The sequence below is a fragment of the Pinus tabuliformis genome, chromosome 9 (genome assembly GCF_031772625.1).
Source record: "Pinus tabuliformis cultivar Carrire ecotype Pingquan chromosome 9, CPIR1, whole genome shotgun sequence".
In the NCBI taxonomy this organism is placed as follows: Eukaryota; Viridiplantae; Streptophyta; class Pinopsida; order Pinales; family Pinaceae; genus Pinus; species Pinus tabuliformis.
Window position 1 is genome coordinate 931108969 of NC_142307.1, and position 18521 is coordinate 931127489.

Here is an 18521-nt window from a genome sequence, read left to right on the forward strand (position 1 = left end):
AAGAGAGAAGAATGTGTGTGATGAGATGATGCCAAATGAGGTTTGAGGTCTCTCATATTTACCCAAGTCGTTGAGTGTGAAGAGACTTGTCTCTTGGGCTTTATGAGCCTACATGATGATGTGGTCGACCTTGACAATTTTCACATGTGTGGGCATAAATTCAAATACAAATTTTTTCTTATCCAAATTTAATGATATTTAGGTCGATTTTGGTCCTCTCAAAAAGAGGAATTCAATGCAATAATCATATCCATCAAATGAGTTGTCCAAAGTGGAATTTGGCCCTAGTTTCCAATTTTAACAGGTTGTCAACTCCATTAGAGGATTACGAGAAAATTTTTAAGATCCTTTGATCATACAAAAGGTCTTAAGATAGCTTCCCTTAAGACACGATGCTAAGGTATCCACTATAGAAGAAACCAAGGATTTGACAAAGATGACAATGGAAGAATTACATAGAACCCTTACAACATAAAAAATAATAATAGATACATAAGAAAAACCACCAACCAGAGAATCGACTTTTAAAGCCACAATGAAGACAAGAAACAAAGAACTCAAGGTAGAAGGAACTCTGAATAATGAATCAAATATAGAAGAATAAAATTTCATTAGGAAGCTCAAAAGAGGAACTGGAAAACACAAAGGTAAGTTACCTTTTAAATGTTTTGATTGTGGAAAAATAAGTTGTTAGGTCCCTATAATACTAGTGTAGCCCCCTTACTGTTATTGTTAGTGTAGCCCCCTATTGTTATTGGTGTGCCCCAGTAGCCACCATATTGTTATTGTTGTGCCCCATAGTATCCTATATTCTTATTATTGTTCCCTTACATTATTATTGTTATGTAGGCTCTGATTATATTGTGACCCCAACTTAGACTCCTATATATACCAAGGAGGTCTTATCATTTGTATCATAGAAGAATTGTTCATTTATGTGATATAAAGGAGGTTTCCCCCTCGAAGAGGCTAATTCTCAAGTTGTTGATCTATCTTTTCTTCTGTTTTGTGAGCTGGTTGCATAACATTTGGTTTTAGAGATTTGGATTCTAGGGTAACTTCACTGCTTCAAATAGGCCATCTTGGTATTTTCACTATATATTTTTTTTACGAAGCTTCAAAATCTGAGATTTCAACCACGTAGAACCAAAATCATGGTGAACTTCATGTAGAAATTTTAGACCTTGGTTCAATACATTTTTTGAGATATGGTCCGAAGAGGTTAGGATTTTTGCATGCTCCAGAATTCAATCTCAAACAGGTGAACTAGGGAAAATTATCATAAATTTCTCTACAAAGATCATATTTGAATTTCATAAAAAGTGCATGAAATTGTACAGACTTTAGTTTTTCGTGTATCATTTTCACATCGGAAGGTTGAAACAGTGACACGTGGAATTTATTACAAGTTCTCTCTATCCATAACAAGGTCATTGCAGGAGATTGGGCATAGCTTTATTTTGAGGAATCTAATATTGGTCTAACTTGTGGTGTTGGAAATAAGACTCAAAGGGATACCACAAGAATACATTTTAGACCTGAGAGAGCTGAAGTTATAGTGGTACAACCGTTTCAATATCGAGCTCCTAAAAGAAAGAAAAAAATGTGTATTTTTTAAAATTATATAACTTTTGTTTGAAAAATTAGTTTGAAGTGATTCAAGGGCATATTGAAGCATATATATCATTATTCGGTTCTAAAATTCCTCCCAAAAAAATATATTCTAAACCCATTAGGCCCTCAGAAAGCTCTACTATGCTGCATGAAGGGGAAGAATTGCAACATGATATATCAAAATTACAAGACCAAGTGCAACAAATTTCTCTCACACAAAGAGCAACCAAAGATGAACTAAAAGGGGACATGGAAGTTTTAAAAGAAGAAATAAAAGGTGACATGGATGGTTTAAAATCAGAAATAAAAGGAGACATGAATGGTTTAAAAGAAGACATGGAAGGTTTGAAGGAAGGTTTGACAAAGTTGCTACAAGAAATGCTTCCTAATGGCGGAAAGGTATTCCATGCAACTCATGATGAGAACAAAAGGAATGCTAATCATGATTTTAGAGACACTAGATTTGGATTAAAGACCAACCACATTCCAAAGATCGATATGAGAAAGTTTCATGGAAAGGATCTAATAACATGGACAGATGGAGCAATATTTTGATCTACATGATGTGCAACACACACAAAATGTACACATTACATCTTTATATTTAGAAGCCAATCCATTTGTATGGTATTGATGGATTTTTTTTCTCGTAAACCACTTGTCACTTGGTCAATTTTTATAGAGGAAATTACAGAACATTATGAGGATACAAAGAGCAACACCTTCTTTAGCCAATTAATAAATCTTAAACAAAAGGGTTCAATGACAGAGCACATTGAGGACTTCCAAAAACTAAATATCAGGGTAACTGATATTCTAGAGGAGCATAGGATTGATGTCTTCATAGGGACTTTAAAGGATAACATCCAACGTGAGGTTCACCTTTGGGAACCCGATTCATTGGAAAAGACATTCAGGGTGGCAAGAAAAATTGAAAGAAAAATTATGGCAACAAGGAAGTCTACCACTCACAACTTTAAAGGTGGAAGTGTTGCTTCTCCTAGCCTTCCACAACCTACAAGGTTGACATGACAAAAATTGGAGGAAAAAAGAGAAATGGGCTTTGTTATAGTTGTGATAGCATATACACTAAAGGTCATAAGTTTGTTGAGAATAATTTATTTTACATAGACTGTGAAGATGAGGAAGAAAGGGAACAAGAAACATTAAAATAGGAGGATATACACCAGGAACCAACCCCAAAGAAAGAAGAAATGAATCCAACCATATATTGTAATGCATTGGCAGGAATTACCATTCCTCAAACTCTCAAGATAGAAGGATATATCAAAAAGAAAAAGGTAATAGTTCTGATTGATTCAAGTAGTACCCATAATTTTATTCACTATAAGATAGCCAAGGAATTTAATTGGTTCCTATATCCAACACCAGAGTTTCAAGTGATGTTTGAAAATGGAGGAACTATAAATTTCTTTGGAAAGTGCCATAATATCAAGCTAACCATGGGCAAATATGTATTGAATAGTCCAATGCTTTGAATTCCAATGGGTGGTTTTGATGTTTTACTAGGAGTCCAATGGTTACAATCATTGGGGACAATAACTTTTAATTTTCAAGAAATTTTCTTGAAGGTTTTTTGGGAAGGAAAGGAAGTTGAATTAAGGGGTATCGTAGGGAAACTAGGAAAGATAATCAACTCTAATGACATGACAAAGCTTCCAGAGAAAGAAAAATGGGGCATAATTGCACAATTATGCTCACTAGAGGTTCAAACATCGAAATCATCTATTTCTCCAGATATCCAAAAAGTCTTGGACAATAATTCCAAGTTATTTGAGACTCTCAAAGGTCTCCCACTTATTCACGATCATTATCATGCTATTAATTTGATTCCAAAAAGTGCTCCTCCAAACATCAGGCCTTACAAATATCCCTATGCCCGAAAAAGTGAAATTGAATGTATGGTTGCAGAAATGATTGAGGCCGATGTAATGCAACCTAGTCAAAGTTCTTTCTCTACTCCAGTAGTATTGGTGCACAAAAAGGATGGATCATGGATATGTGTTCGGATTATAGGGAGCTCAAAAATCTCATTATTAAATATAAATTTCTCATTCCTATCATTGATGAATTGTTGGATGAATTACATGGAGCAATTTACTTCACCAAGTTGGATCTTCATTCAGGATATCATCAAATTAGAATGAAAACTGAAGACATTCTGAAAAAAACATTAAGAACTGTTATGAAACCAGCTCAAGAAAAGATAGAAAAGAGAGATCAACGCCTTAGAAATCAGCCTCTTCGAGGGGGCAACCTCCTTTACATTACATAAATGAACAATTCTTGGATGATACAAATGACAAAACCTCCTTTCTATATATAGGAGTCTAACGAGTCACAATATAATCCAGCCGACCTAACAATAATAATATAAAGCCACAAAAATAACAATAGAGGGATTCTATGGGGCACAGAAATAACAATATGGGGGTAATAGGGGCACAACAATATAAATAAGGGGTATAACTACAATAGTAATGGGGTAATTGCTAGTATTATAGGGACCCAACATGCCCCTCTCCTTCAAAAAAGTGTTGTCCTCAACGCTTGAGAAGTTCTGGGTACTTCTGCATAAAATTCTCATTCTCCCATGTGGAATCTTCAGCGGATAAGTTCTTCCACTTGATAAGATACTCTGAAATTGATCGATTTCGTAGCTGTCGAGTTCTTGTTTCTGTGACTGCTTCCGGTTCCAATATAATTTTTCCTTCCTCGTCAAGTTCTGGCAATATTGTTTGAATTGGGAGCTTGTCGCCTATAACCTTCTTTAAACATGAAACATGGAAAACTGGGTGCAATCGAGAAGCTGCAGGAAGCTCCAATTTGTATGCCATAGTACCAATCTTTTCCAACACCTTGTACGGACCATAATACTTTGGTGATAATTTATTATCCTTCTTAGCTTGCTTTAGGGACATTTTCTTATATGGTTGTAGCCGTAGGAATACCCAATCACCTACATCAAAACTTCTTTCACTGCGATGTTGATCTGCCTGTTGTTTCATTCTATTTTGTGCCAACACGAGGTTATCCTTTAAGAGTTGGAGGACTTGTTGTTGATGTTCGATGTGATGTTCCACTGCCTGAACCTTAGAATTTTCTCTTAAATATGATGTGATTGATGGTGGTTGGTACCCATAAAGTGCCATAAATGGGGTCATTTTTTTGTTGTATGGAAGGAAGTGTTATACCACCATTCAGCCAGAGGCAACCATTTGACCCATTGTGTCTGTTTATCAGATACAAAGCAACAAAGATATCCTTCCAAACATTTGTTTACTATCTCAGTTTGCCCATCAGATTGAGGATGATAAGATGAGCTATGAGCTAACTGAGTACCAAGACAAGAAAATAATTCTGTCCAAAAATTTCCAGTGAAAATGGGATCTCTGTCACTTACAATAATCTTTGGGTTTCCATGTAGCTTTTGAACTGTTTCCATAAATGCAGTAGAAACTGTACTGGCTTTAAATGGATGTGATAATGCACAAAAGTGTGCATACTTGGTAAGTCTGTCAACTACCACCATGATGACACTTTTTCCCTCAGACTTGGGTAAACCTGTGATAAAATCCATTGAAACCTCCTCCCAACGTTGGCTTGGAATGGATAAAGGTTGTAATAGACCCGGTGTCTTAATTGTTTCAACTTTATTTTGTTGGCAAACCAAACATTCCGCCACAAACTTTTGAATATCTGATTTAAGGCCATCCCAAAAAAATTCCTTCTTAACCCTGTGGTAAGTTTTTAAAAATCCTGAGTGCCCTCCTAAGGGAGAAGTGTGCAATTCCATAAGAATCTTTTGTTTTAGCTGGGAATTCTTACAGAGGTATAAGCGATCTTTGTACCATAACGAATCATTTTTCCAGCTAAATGTATCAGAAGTACTGGAATCTTGTTGTAGCTTTCGAATAAGTGCCCACACTTCTTCGTCATTCTTCCATTCCTCCTTTGCTTCGTTTATCCAATCTGGTTGGATAATAGAAATGGCACACAACAATGCTTCCATATCCTCATCCTTTCTTGAGAGTGCATCTGCCACCACATTTTGCTTCCCTTTTTTGTAGATGATTTCAAAGTCATAACCCAACATCTTTGTGACCCACTTTTGTTGCTCTTCAGAGGATAATCTTTGTTCTAAAAAGTATTTAAGGCTATCATGATCCGTTTTTACCTTGAAGTGTCTTCCCATTAGGTAGGGTCGCCATTTCTTAAGTGCATGGAGTATTGCCAACATTTCCTTCTCATAAATAGCTTTGCTTAAAAACTTTCCCTTGATTGGACGACTTTCAAAAGCAATGGGTCTTTCATCTTGCATTAGAACAGCACCAATTCCATTTCCTGAAGCATCACATTCCACAATAAAGGTTTTTGTGAAGTCCGGTGTAGCTAAGACCGGTGCTTGGCACATTGCCTCTTTAAGATGTTTAAAGGCCTTTGTTGCTTCCGGAGTCCATGAAAATGAATCTTTCTTCAATAATGTTGTTAGAGGTGCTGCTATTCTCCCATAATTCTTAACAAACTTGCGATAATACCCTGTCAACCCAAGAAATCCTCGCAGATGCTTTATGGATGTGGGGATTTTCCATTCCTTAATGGCTTTAATTTTGCTAGGGTCTACCTTAACTCCTTCATGAGATACAATATGACCCAAATATTCCACCTCCTGGACTCCAAAGAAACATTTGGATCTTTTTGCATATAATTGTTTCTCCTCCAATAGTTGTAGCACCTTGTCAACATGTTCAACATGATCCTTCCAAGACTTGCTGTAGATTAGTATATCATCAAAAAATACTAACACAAATTTTCTAAGGAATGGTTTGAAAATTGAATTCATCAAACCTTGAAATGTTGAAGGTGCATTGGTAAGGCCAAAAGGCATGACCAAAAATTCATAATGACCCTCATGAGTTCTAAATGCCGTTTTCGGAATGTCTTCAATCTTCATTCTGATTTGATGATATCCTGAACGAAGATCCAACTTGGTGAAGTAAATTGATCCAGTAATTCATCAATGACAGGAATGGGGAACTTATCTTTAATAGTGAGCTTGTTGAGCTCCCTATAATCTGGACACATGCGCCATGATCCATCCTTCTTGTGCACCAATACTACTGGAGCTGAGAAAGAACTTTGACTCGGTTGAATTATACCAGCCTCTAGCATTTCTGCAACCATACGTTCAATTTCACTTTTTTGGACATATGGATATCTGTACGGCCTGATGTTTGGAGGAACACTTCCTGGAATCAGATGAATAGCATGATCATGATCACGCATAGGTGGGAGACCTTTGGGAGTCTCAAATACCTTGGAATGATTGTCCAGGACTTTTTGGAGATCTGGAGAAATAGATGATTCCAATGTGGAAACATCTAGCGAACATAATTGTGCAATTACACCTCTTTGCTCCTTTTTTAGAAGCTTTGTCATGCCATTAGAGCTGATTATCTTTCCTGGTTTCCCTGCAATACCCTTTAATTCAACTTCCTTTCCTTCCACAGAAAATTTCATGAAAAGTTCTTGAAAATTAAAAGCTATTGTACCCAAGGATTGTAGCCATTGGACTCCTAGTACAACATCAACACCTCCCATTGGAATGGAAAGCATTGGGCTAGTCAATACATATTCTCCCATGGATAGCTTGATATTATGGCACTTTCCAGAACAATTTATTGTTCCTCCATTTGCAATCATCACTTGACACTCTGGTGCTGGATATAGGAAGCAATTCAATTCTTTTGCTACCCTACAATGAATAAAATTGTGGGTGCTTCCTGAATCAATCAACACTATTACCTTTTTCTTCTTGATTTGTCCTTCTATCTTGATGGTTTGAGGAGTGGTAATTCCCGCCAATGCATTACAAGATATGGTCGGATTTATTTGTTCTTCATCTAGGCTTTGTTCCTGGAATATATCCTCTTCTTTTGACCTTTCTTGCTCCTTTTCTTCTTCCTCTTCACAATCTATGTAGAATAATTTCTTCTCAGCACACTTATGACCCTTTGTGTATTTGCTATCACAATTGTAACAAAGCCCTTTTGCTCTTTTTTCTTCCAATTGTTGTGGTGTCAACCTTGTAGGTTGTGGAAGACTATGGGCAACAACACTTCCGTCTTTATAGTTGTGAATGGTATGCTTCCTAGTTGCCATAATTTTGCTTTCCATTTTTCTTGCTAACCTGAATGCCTTCTCTAATGAATCAGGTTCCCAAAGGCGCACATCATGTTGGATATTATCCTTTAAAGACCCTATGAACACATCAATCCTATGCTCCTCTGGAATATCTTTTACCCTTATGTTCAATTTTTGGAACTCCTCAATGTGCTCCATTATTGAACCCTTTTGTTTGAGACTTATCAATTGGCTAAAAAAAGTGTTGCTTTTTGTATCCTCATAATGTGCTATCAATTCTTCCGTAAAAATTGCCCAAGTGATAAATTGTTTACGAGAACAAAGCCATTGATACCATACAAACTGATTTGGTTCCAAATATAAAGTTGCCATACGTACCTTTTGTGTGTTTTGCACATTATTGAGATCGAAGAATTGCTCCATCTGTAATATCCATGTGGCGGGATCCTTGCCATCAAACTTCCTCATATCGATTTTTGGAACATGGTGAGTCTTCGATCCAACATTAGAGTCTATGGAATCATGATTAACATTTCTTTTGTTCTCATCATGAGTTTCCTTTAGTACTCTTTCACCCTTAGTGACCATTTCTTGTAGCAACTTATTCATATTTATCTTCAATTCTTCCATCTTATCATCCATGCCATCAATTTTAGCATCCATGCCATTCACCGAGCTTCCATGCCCTTTATCTTAGATTCCACGCCATTTATCTTAGCATCTGTTAGCTTTTGTGAGCGTGACATTTGTTGCACTTGTTCTTGTAATTTTGATATATCATGTAGCATTTCTTCCTCTTCTTCATGAGTCATGCTAGAGCTTTCAGGTTCCTTACTAGGTGTTTGCATTTTATTTCCTCGGGGCATTAGTTACCGATAATAATGCTTTACTATGCCCTTTGAATTCCTTCAAACCAAGCTTATGCAAAAATTAAAAAAAAAACTACACACCTTTTTTTTACTTTGTAGAAGCCTGATATTGAATCTGATGTATCTCTGTAATTTCGAATCATCCAGTTCTGAAATTGTGTCCTGTAGTAGCCTTCTATGTCCTCTTTCCAATGCCACTAGTCTGATCCAAATTTGATTCTCCAAGAAAGAGTTATGCACAATCTCCCGCAGTGACCTGATTATAGACTAGTTCAGTAGAGCAAACTTGTATGAAGTGCCACGTGTCACTGTTTCAACCTTTTGTAGAAATTTTGAATAATTTAACACATATTCAATGGAGATTATCCTGATCATGTACTAATGCGGAAAACATACACAATACATAAGCTCCTCTACGTTGATCAAGAATATAGCAGCATCAATAACAATAAAACATCAAGAGCATTCACACATTAACACAGTATGTATCACGGGGAAAGCATCTCGCTAAAAACCCCACACTATCTGTATATTAATGATTGAGTCATGTAACATTACACAGCATAATACTTCTCACAAGTATCTCCACCTCTGTTACACACAATACAGCTCAGATCTGATCTCCAAATCTCTTCCACTGCTTGCCTGCCTCCACTGCTCAATACCTGCTCAAGAACTGATGAGAATTGCTTCCCAAACTCGATTTTCACCTGCAAAATAGTCACTCACTCTTTGTTGGACGTGAGCAAAGGCTAAAATGCGGGCCAAATACGTGAGCAAACTCATTGGCATACTCAATCCTTTGATTGTGCAAGATCTGGTGCACAACTATAGTCACAACTGATAGCAATCTGATTCTCTACCACCTGTCCCTGTTGAACTGAACATGCACTGACATGCAACTGAGTTAACTGATGTATTCTTTAGTTGTATTATGAGTTAATAATTAGTTTAACAAATCATCATTAGTCTATCTGCAGTTAGACTAACTACAACCAGTTTAACTAAGTTAAACTGAACACAACTCCATCAACTGTACCTCCAGTCCACTAAACTCAACTCACTTGAGTTCTAACTGAAGTCATGCATGCAACAACTCAACTGACTCATAAGAAAAACGAATTTCCTTCTGACAGCTGCATGTGCCACTTCCGTAGCTCAAACTGAAGTGCTCCAAGAGAATAAGATTAAGTTTATAGTCCAAATATTATTGTGAGATAATAATATTTGACTTTTCTATTTTTGACAGCCAGTCTAAAAATAGACTTGATCACTCACACTGTGATCACTCACACTTTCATAAAAAATAGAAGTCCATCTATTTTCCCAACTTGATCAATCATCCATAAACATAGACATGATCCATATGTCTAAAAATAGACATAGTCTAAAAATAGACTTGCGCCAAAAATAGCCTGCGGGCCCACTTAGTGAAGGCGACTCTTTTCACTAAGCTCCATCATCTTGTTGCAATCTCAACACTCCCTCTCGACAAGATATGGATTATCAGCAACCCCTATCCTGCCTCGGTGGTACTCGAATTTGCTCCTGGTGAGAGCCTTCGTCAGAATATCAGCATCCTGATCCTCCGTTGGAATGTACGAAAGTAACATGATCCTCCGCTGCACACAATCTCTGATATGATGGTACCTGATGTCAATATGTTTAGATCTATCATGAAATACAGGATTAGCCGAGAGTTTAATGCAACTCTGGTTATCACAGTAAATCACAGTAGGATCCAAATGAGAACCGAACAAACCAACCAGGATCTTCCTCATCCATATAGCCTCGCATGCAGCCAAACTTGCTGCCATATACTCGGCCTCCGCTGAACTGAGTGCCACAGATCTCTGCTTCCTGCTGTACCAAGAAACTGCTGTCGATCCGATACTGAAGACCCCTCCTGATGTGCTCTTTCTGTCTGTTGGGCTCCCTGCCCAATCTGCATCCGTGAAGCCACATAGCTTCACCTCATCCTCTTGTCTGTACCACAAACCATATCCCGATGTGCCTCTCAAGTAGCGCAATACATGCTTGCCCGCCTTCCAGAAGAGCTTGGTAGGCTTAACCATAGCTTGTGAAAGCTGGTTAACTGCATAGAATATATCAGGTCGTGTATTGACCAAATACATCAGCGACCCCACCAACTGTCGATAAACAGTGGCATCCACTTCTTCTCCCGAAGTGGCATCCTCCTTCCTCCAACCTCCAGGAAGAGGAGTATCAACAGGCTTGCAGCCATGCATGTTGAACTTCTCCAGTATCTCCCGAGCATACTTGCCCTGAGAAACAAACAGTCCACCACTGCGCTGCCATATTTCCAATCCTAGGAAATAGTGAAGGAGGCCCAAATCCTTCATCTCAAACTCTGTAGCAAGATCCTTCTTGCATGACAGTATCAACAACTCATCACCCGTTAGAATCAAATCATCAACATACAGTACAATGATAAGCAACTTACCCTCCACCACAATCTGGTATAGGTTCGGATCCGCCTCGCTCTTGGAGAATCCAAGTCCTGTGAAATAGCTGTCTATCCGTGTGTACCAAGCACGTGGTGCTTGCTTCAACCCATACAACGCTCTCTTGAGCCTGCACACATGCGACTCGCTGCTGAAGACTTCAAAGCCTTCGGGTTGCTCAATGTACACATCCTCCTCAATGACTCCGTTGAGGAACGCAGTCTTCACATCCATCTGATGAATGTGCCATCCCATCTGCGCTGAGAGAGCAAGAATCGTCCGTATGGAAGAATACCTTGCGACAGGTGCAAAGGTCTCCTCATAATCGATCCCCTCAATCTGTGAAAAGCCTCGGGCAACAAATCTTGCCTTGTACTTCTCCACACTCCCGTCAGCTGCCTGCTTAACTTTGTAGATCCATCTCGAACCTACCACTGATTTCCCTTCCGGTCTAGGAACAATCTCCCATGCACTGTTTCTGACAATAGAATCATACTCTTCCACCATGGCGTCTACCCATGCGGGATCCTCCACAGCTTCCTCGAAAGAGGATGGCTCAGTCACAACACACTTGCTCATAAGAGCCATGTATCCAGTGTACCGATCAGGTGACTGTCTCTGCCTGCGTTGGGCTGTAGGTGGTCCTACAACTTTCTCTGCATCTTGAGCCAGTCGCTCAGCTTCTGTCAAGCGCTTTCGCCCTCTGATGGTTGGCGCTGCATGAGTGGTCTCTTCCACTCCATGAACCTCGTCCTGTGGCTGATCCACGTCCTGAAGCTCATCCTTAGGAACTAATAGCTCCTCATCTGCATGCAAGTCTAGCTCCCTCTCAAGCGAACACTTCATGGCTTTCTCCTCCTGAAATTTTATATCCCGTCGCACAACAGTTTTACCACTATCTGGCAAATACACACGATAGTTGTGGGGCGTATCAGTGTACCCCACAAATATCCCAACCTCTGCAGTCGGTTCCAACTTCTTTCTGGCATCCTTCGTCACATGCATGTAAACGTTAGCACCAAAAATCCTCAAATGAGAAAGATCAGGCTTCTTACCAGAATAAGCCTCCTCGGGTGTACTCATGCCAAGTATCCTATGAGGACAACGGTTCTGCACATAAACTGCTGTATTGCATGCTTCCGCCCACAAGTGAAGGGGTAGGCCCTGATCATGCAACATTGCCCGTGCAGCACCCACAATCGTTCTGTTCTTCCGCTCAGCTACCCCGTTCTGCTGTGGGTTATGGGGAGCTATGAGCTCTCTACGAATCCCTTCTGCCTTGCAGAAATCCTTGAACTCGTCCGAGATGTATTCACCACCATTATCGCTCCTAAGAGCCTTCACCTTCTTCCCCGACTCCTTCTCGACCAGTGCTTTGAATTCACAGAACTTTGAATATGTCTCGCTCTTCTTCTGCATGAAGAAGATCCAGCACTTACGAGAGAAATCATCAACAAAAATCACATAATACCTGTGTTTTGCTGTCGAAGCAACTGAGAAAGGTCCACACACGTCTGTGTGAATTCTCTCAAGGATCGTCGTGGCGCGACTATCCTTCTCGTGAAAGGTGGCTTTCACAAACTTCCCCAAAGTACACCCCTTGCATTGATCTGACTGCGCAAGTGTGCCTTTAGGAAGCCCTGTAGTGATCTGCTGCAGTATCTTCAAGGCTCCATGGTGAAGGTGACCCAATCTCCTGTGCCACAACTCGCCATCATCCCGGCTCACCAATACTTCTGCCTTGCCTGCCATTGCTGCGCATCCATCTACATGCAACTGATAAAGGTTCCTCACTCGAACCCCTATCTTCCGGGTCTCACCAGTTGTCTTGCTGCGCAGGAAGGCCTTTCCCTCGCTGAAAACAACATCATACCCCTTGTCTTCTAACATCGCCACTGAGATGAGATTCTTCTTCAATCCTGGAACATGCATGACTTCCTTCAATACAAAGGGTTTACCAGACTCCCTCTCAAAGGAAATGGTACCGATACCGGTCGCACTGTATCTACCATCATCGCCCATCTCGATGTGCACTCCAAGATCTTTGTCCTCCAGATCAGAGAACAAATCTCTATCTCCCGTCATGTGAAAAGACGCACCACTGTCCAGGAACCACACTGATCCCATCACACTTGAAACCAAGCATGCGATCAATGAAAAATCAAGCTCAAACTGAGAAGCTAAAGCCTCTCCCCCTGCAGATCCAGCAGCTTGCTTGTTCTTCTTCTTCTGCGGACAATTTGTGGCATAGTGTCCATGCTGGTGACAGTGAAAACACTTCACCTTGGACATATCCTGCTTCTTGCCTTTCGCACCAGACTGAGAAGCTTTCTTGCTCTTCCCTTTCTTTGCTTTGGCAGCCAAAGCACAATTCTCTTCATCAGCTCCCTTTGACGAAGATCCGTCCCTGGTACTCCACCTGATCTCCTCCTGCACAAGATCTGACCATAGTCTTTCCCATCCTGGCAACTTCTCCCGACCATTGACAGAGTCCTGATAGGAATGCCAACTCTTCGGAAGACCAAGGAGAGCCAAGCTCACCAAGTCCTCATCATCGACAGTAACCCCCACACTTCCCAGCTCATCTCGACACTGAGTGAACTTCGTGAGATACTTGGGAATACTGTCTCCCTTCTCGCATTTGATGTTTCTGAGTTTATCTTTGAGCGCCAGCTTCCTCTGATCGCTCTTGCTTTGGAATAATTCTGTTAATGATTTCCACATCAAATATGGAGTAGCCTTTCCATGGAGGCTGGACACAATGTGATCCTTCACGCCCTCCAACAGAATTCTTCGACATTTTGCGATCTTCTTTTGCCAAGCATCAGCTTGAGTAGCATCAGTAGGCTTTGGGATATCCGTATCTATGAATTCCTTTAGCCCGTTATCATCCAATACTGCCTCCATCCTGTCCTTCCATGCAATATAGTTTGAGCTGCCCTCAAGAGCATACTCCAATCGCAATCCGTTGAAAGACATTGCTGCGTTGTCACCAAGAAAACACTGCTGCAAATTTGAATTCCACCAGCAACCAACTCAACTGCTTCCGATCAACCCTCGCTTGATATCCTGTAAAAATCTCTTCTACAAATCAAGCTGCTCCGATACCATGTAGAAACTTTTTCTACAATTATCTAGCTCTGATACCATGTAGAAATTTTGAATAATTTAACACATATTCAATGGAGATTATCCTGATCATGTACTAATGCGGAAAACATACACAATACATAAGCTCCTCTACGTTGATCAAGAATATAGCAGCATCAATAACAATAAAACATCAAGAGCATTCACACATTAACACAGTATGTATCACGGGGAAAGCATCTCGCTAAAAACCCCACACTATCTGTATATTAATGATTGAGTCATGTAAAATTACACAGCATAATACTTCTCACAAGTATCTCCACCTCTGTTACACACAATACAGCTCAGATCTGATCTCCAAATCTCTTCCACTGCTTGCCTGCCTCCACTGCTCAATACCTGCTCAAGAACTGATGAGAATTGCTTCCCAAACTCGATTTTCACCTGCAAAATAGTCACTCACTCTTTTTTGGACGTGAGCAAAGGCTAAAATGCGGGCCAAATACGTGAGCAAACTCATTGGCATACTCAATCCTTTGATTGTGCAAGATCTGGTGCACAACTATAGTCACAACTGATAGCAATCTGATTCTCTACCACCTGTCCCTGTTGAACTGAACATGCACTGACATGCAACTGAGTTAACTGATGTATTCTTTAGTTGTATTATGAGTTAATAATTAGTTTAACAACTCATCATTAGTCTATCTGCAGTTAGACTAACTACAACCAGTTTAACTAAGTTAAACTGAACACAACTCCATCAACTGTACCTCCAGTCCACTAAACTCAACTCACTTGAGTTCTAACTGAAGTCATGCATGCAACAACTCAACTGACTCATAAGAAAAACGAATTTCCTTCTGACAGCTGCATGTGCCACTTCCGTAGCTCAAACTGAAGTGCTCCAAGAGAATAAGATTAAGTTTATAGTCCAAATATTATTGTGAGATAATAATATTTGACTTTTCTATTTTTGACAGCCAGTCTAAAAATAGACTTGATCACTCACACTTTCATCAAAAATAGAAGTCCATCTATTTTCCCAACTTGATCAATCATCCATAAACATAGACATGATCCATATGTCTAAAAATAGACTTGCGCCAAAAATAGCCTGCGGGCCCACTTAGTGAAGGCGACTCTTTTCACTAAGCTCCATCATCTTGTTGCAATCTCAACACCTTTGACTCTGAAAAATATATAAACAAAAACTACAGTCCGTCCTCTTTCTTTACCTTCTTATGAAATTTCAATCCGATGCTCAGAAAGAAAGTTATGACGATTTTCCCCAGGTCACCTGTTTTGAGTGTAATTCAGGAGTCTGCAAAAAGACCAACTTCCTCAGATCATATCTCCGAAAATATCGCGCGAAAAGCTCTGAAATTCGGACCCAAGGTTCAGCGTGATTTCGTCTCAAATGGGTTTTTTTTGCGACTTCTGAAACGTCACAGAAAAAAAGTTATAGCGAACATGCCACGATGACCTGGTTGGAGCAGCGAAACCCTAGAATCCAAAGCTCCGATACCAAATGTTATGAAACCAGGTCAAGAAAAGATAGAAAAGAGAGATCAACGCCTTAGAATTCAGCCTCTTCGAGGGGGCAACCTCTTTTACATTACATAAATGAACAATTCTTGGATGATACAAATGACAAAACCTCCTTTCTATATATAGGAGTCTAAGGAGTCACAATATAATCCAGCCGACCTAACAATAATAATATAAAGCCACAAAAATAACAATAGAGGGATTCTATGGGGCACATAAATAACAATATGGGGGTAATAGGGGCACAACAATATAAATAAGGGGTATAACTACAATAGTAATGGGGTAATTACTAGTATTATAGGGACCCAACAAGAACTCATGAAGGTCATTACAAATTTTTGGTCATGCCTTTTTTCCTTACTAATGCACTTTCCACATTTCAAGGTTTGATGAATTCCATTTTCAAACCCTTCGAAAATTTGTGTTAGTATTTTTTGATCATATACTAATCTACAACAAGTCTTGTAAGGATCATGTTCAACATGTTGACACCGTGTTCAAATTATTTGAGGAGAAACAATTATATGGAAAAACCTCCAAATGTTTTTTTGGAGTACAAGAGGTGGAATATTTGGGTCATATTGTATTTCATGAGGGCGTTGAGGTAGATCCTAACAAAATTAAATCCATTAAGGAATGGAAATTTCCACAATCATAAAGCATCTTCGACGATTTCTCGGGTTTATAGGGTATTATGGAAATTTTGTTAAGAATTATGGGATAATAGTAGCACCTTTAACAACATTACTGAAGAAATATGCATTTTCTTGGACTCCAGAAGCAACTAAGGCATTTGAACATCTTAAAGAGGAAATGTGCCAAGAATCGGTGTTAGCTACGCCAGACTTCACCAAAACCTTTATTGTGGAATGTGATTCCCCAAGAAATGGAATTGGTGTTGTTTTAATGCAAGAAAAAAGACCCATTTCTTTTTAAATTCATCCAATCAAAGGAAAGTATTTACACAAACCTATTATGAGAAGGAAATTGTTGTGTGTGGAGCATGATTGTTCAAAGGTCTTTGTTTTAGCCAGATGTATACCCCAGGAAGTTTGTACACCCCTCCACGCGGGGGGGACTTGTCCCTCCCGCGGGCGTCCGGGGGCCAGCGGTCCCCCGAAGCCAAAAATAAATGTAAAATTGCCTTGTAAAAGTATAGTAATTTCTAGTCAATCTGGGCCGTTCATTAGACAGATGATCTGACGGTAGAACTTATGTTTAGTTTAGGGTTTTTTTCCCTAGAAGGCAACCCCTCTCTTTGTATGAGGGCATTGTATTTGAGGCTGTGAAATCAATGTGTATTCCGTGAGCGAGAAACAGAGAGGTGATATTGTGAGAGAAAACAGAGGATATTACAGCGGATTTGCTGTAGGTTGTTTCTCTTCATTTTGCTGGATAATAGAAAGGAAGGACTGGCTGTTCGGGGTGGACGTAGCCCAAACTTGGTGAACCACGTATATCTGTGTCTCTCTTGTTTTATGCGTTTTCTGTGTTTATATTTCTGTAATATTTTATGTGGTCCATTGCTCCATAATATATAATTTTCTAACAGAAATGTTGGAAATAATACATGCACTAAAGCAATGACGACCTTAACTAATGGGAAAACACTTCAATGTAAAAACAGATCATGATAGTATTAAATACATTTTGGAACAAAGATTATCTTCATAAGATCAACAAAAATGGGTCACCAAGATGTTGGGTTATGACTTTGAAACATCTACAAAAAAGGGAACCAAAATGTCGTTTCAAATTCACTCTCAAGAAAGGATGAGGATGTGGAAACATTGCTTTGTTCCATTTCTATTATCCAACATGATTGGATAACTAAAGCAAGGGATGAATGGAAGAATAATGAAGAGGTGTGGACACTCATTCAAAAGTTGCAACAAGATCTTAGTACATATGATACATTTAGCTGGAAAAATGATTAATTATTTTACAAAGATCGATTATATATTTGTAAGAATTCCCAACTCAAACAAAAGATTCTTTTGGAATTGCACACCTCCCCCTTAGGAGGGCACTTAGTATTTTTAAAAACTTACCATAGGGTCAAGAATTATTATTTTTGGGATGGAATTAAATATGATATTCAAAAGTTTGTTGCAAAATGTTTGGTGTGCCAATTGAATAAAGTTGAGGCAATTAAGACCCTGGGTCTATTACAATATTTATCCATTCCAAGTCAATGTTGGGAGGACCTGTCTCAATGGATTTTATCACATGTTTACCCAAGTTTGAAGGAAAGAGTGTCATCATGGTGGTCGTCGATAGACTTACCAAGTATGCACACTTTTTTGAATTATATCATCCTTTTAAATCCAATACAATTGCTATTGCATTTATGGAAACAATTCAAAAGGTACAAGGAAACCCAAAGATTATTGTAAGTGACAAAGATCCCATTTTCACTAGAAATTTTTGGATGAAATTATTTTCTTGTCTTGGTACTCAATTAGCTCATAGCTCTTCTTATCATCCTCAATCTGACGAGAAAACTTAGATCGTGAAAAAATGGTTGGAAAGATATTTTCGTTGCTTTGTATTTGATAAACAAAAATAATGAGTCAAGTGGTTACCTCTCGCTGAATGGTGGTATAACACTTCCTTCCATACTACAACAAAAATGAACCCATTTATGGCACTTTATGGATATCATCCACCATCCATCACATCATATTTAAGAGAAAATTCTAAGGTTCAAGCAGTGGAAGATCACATCGAGCATCAACAACAAGTTCTCCAACTCTTAAAG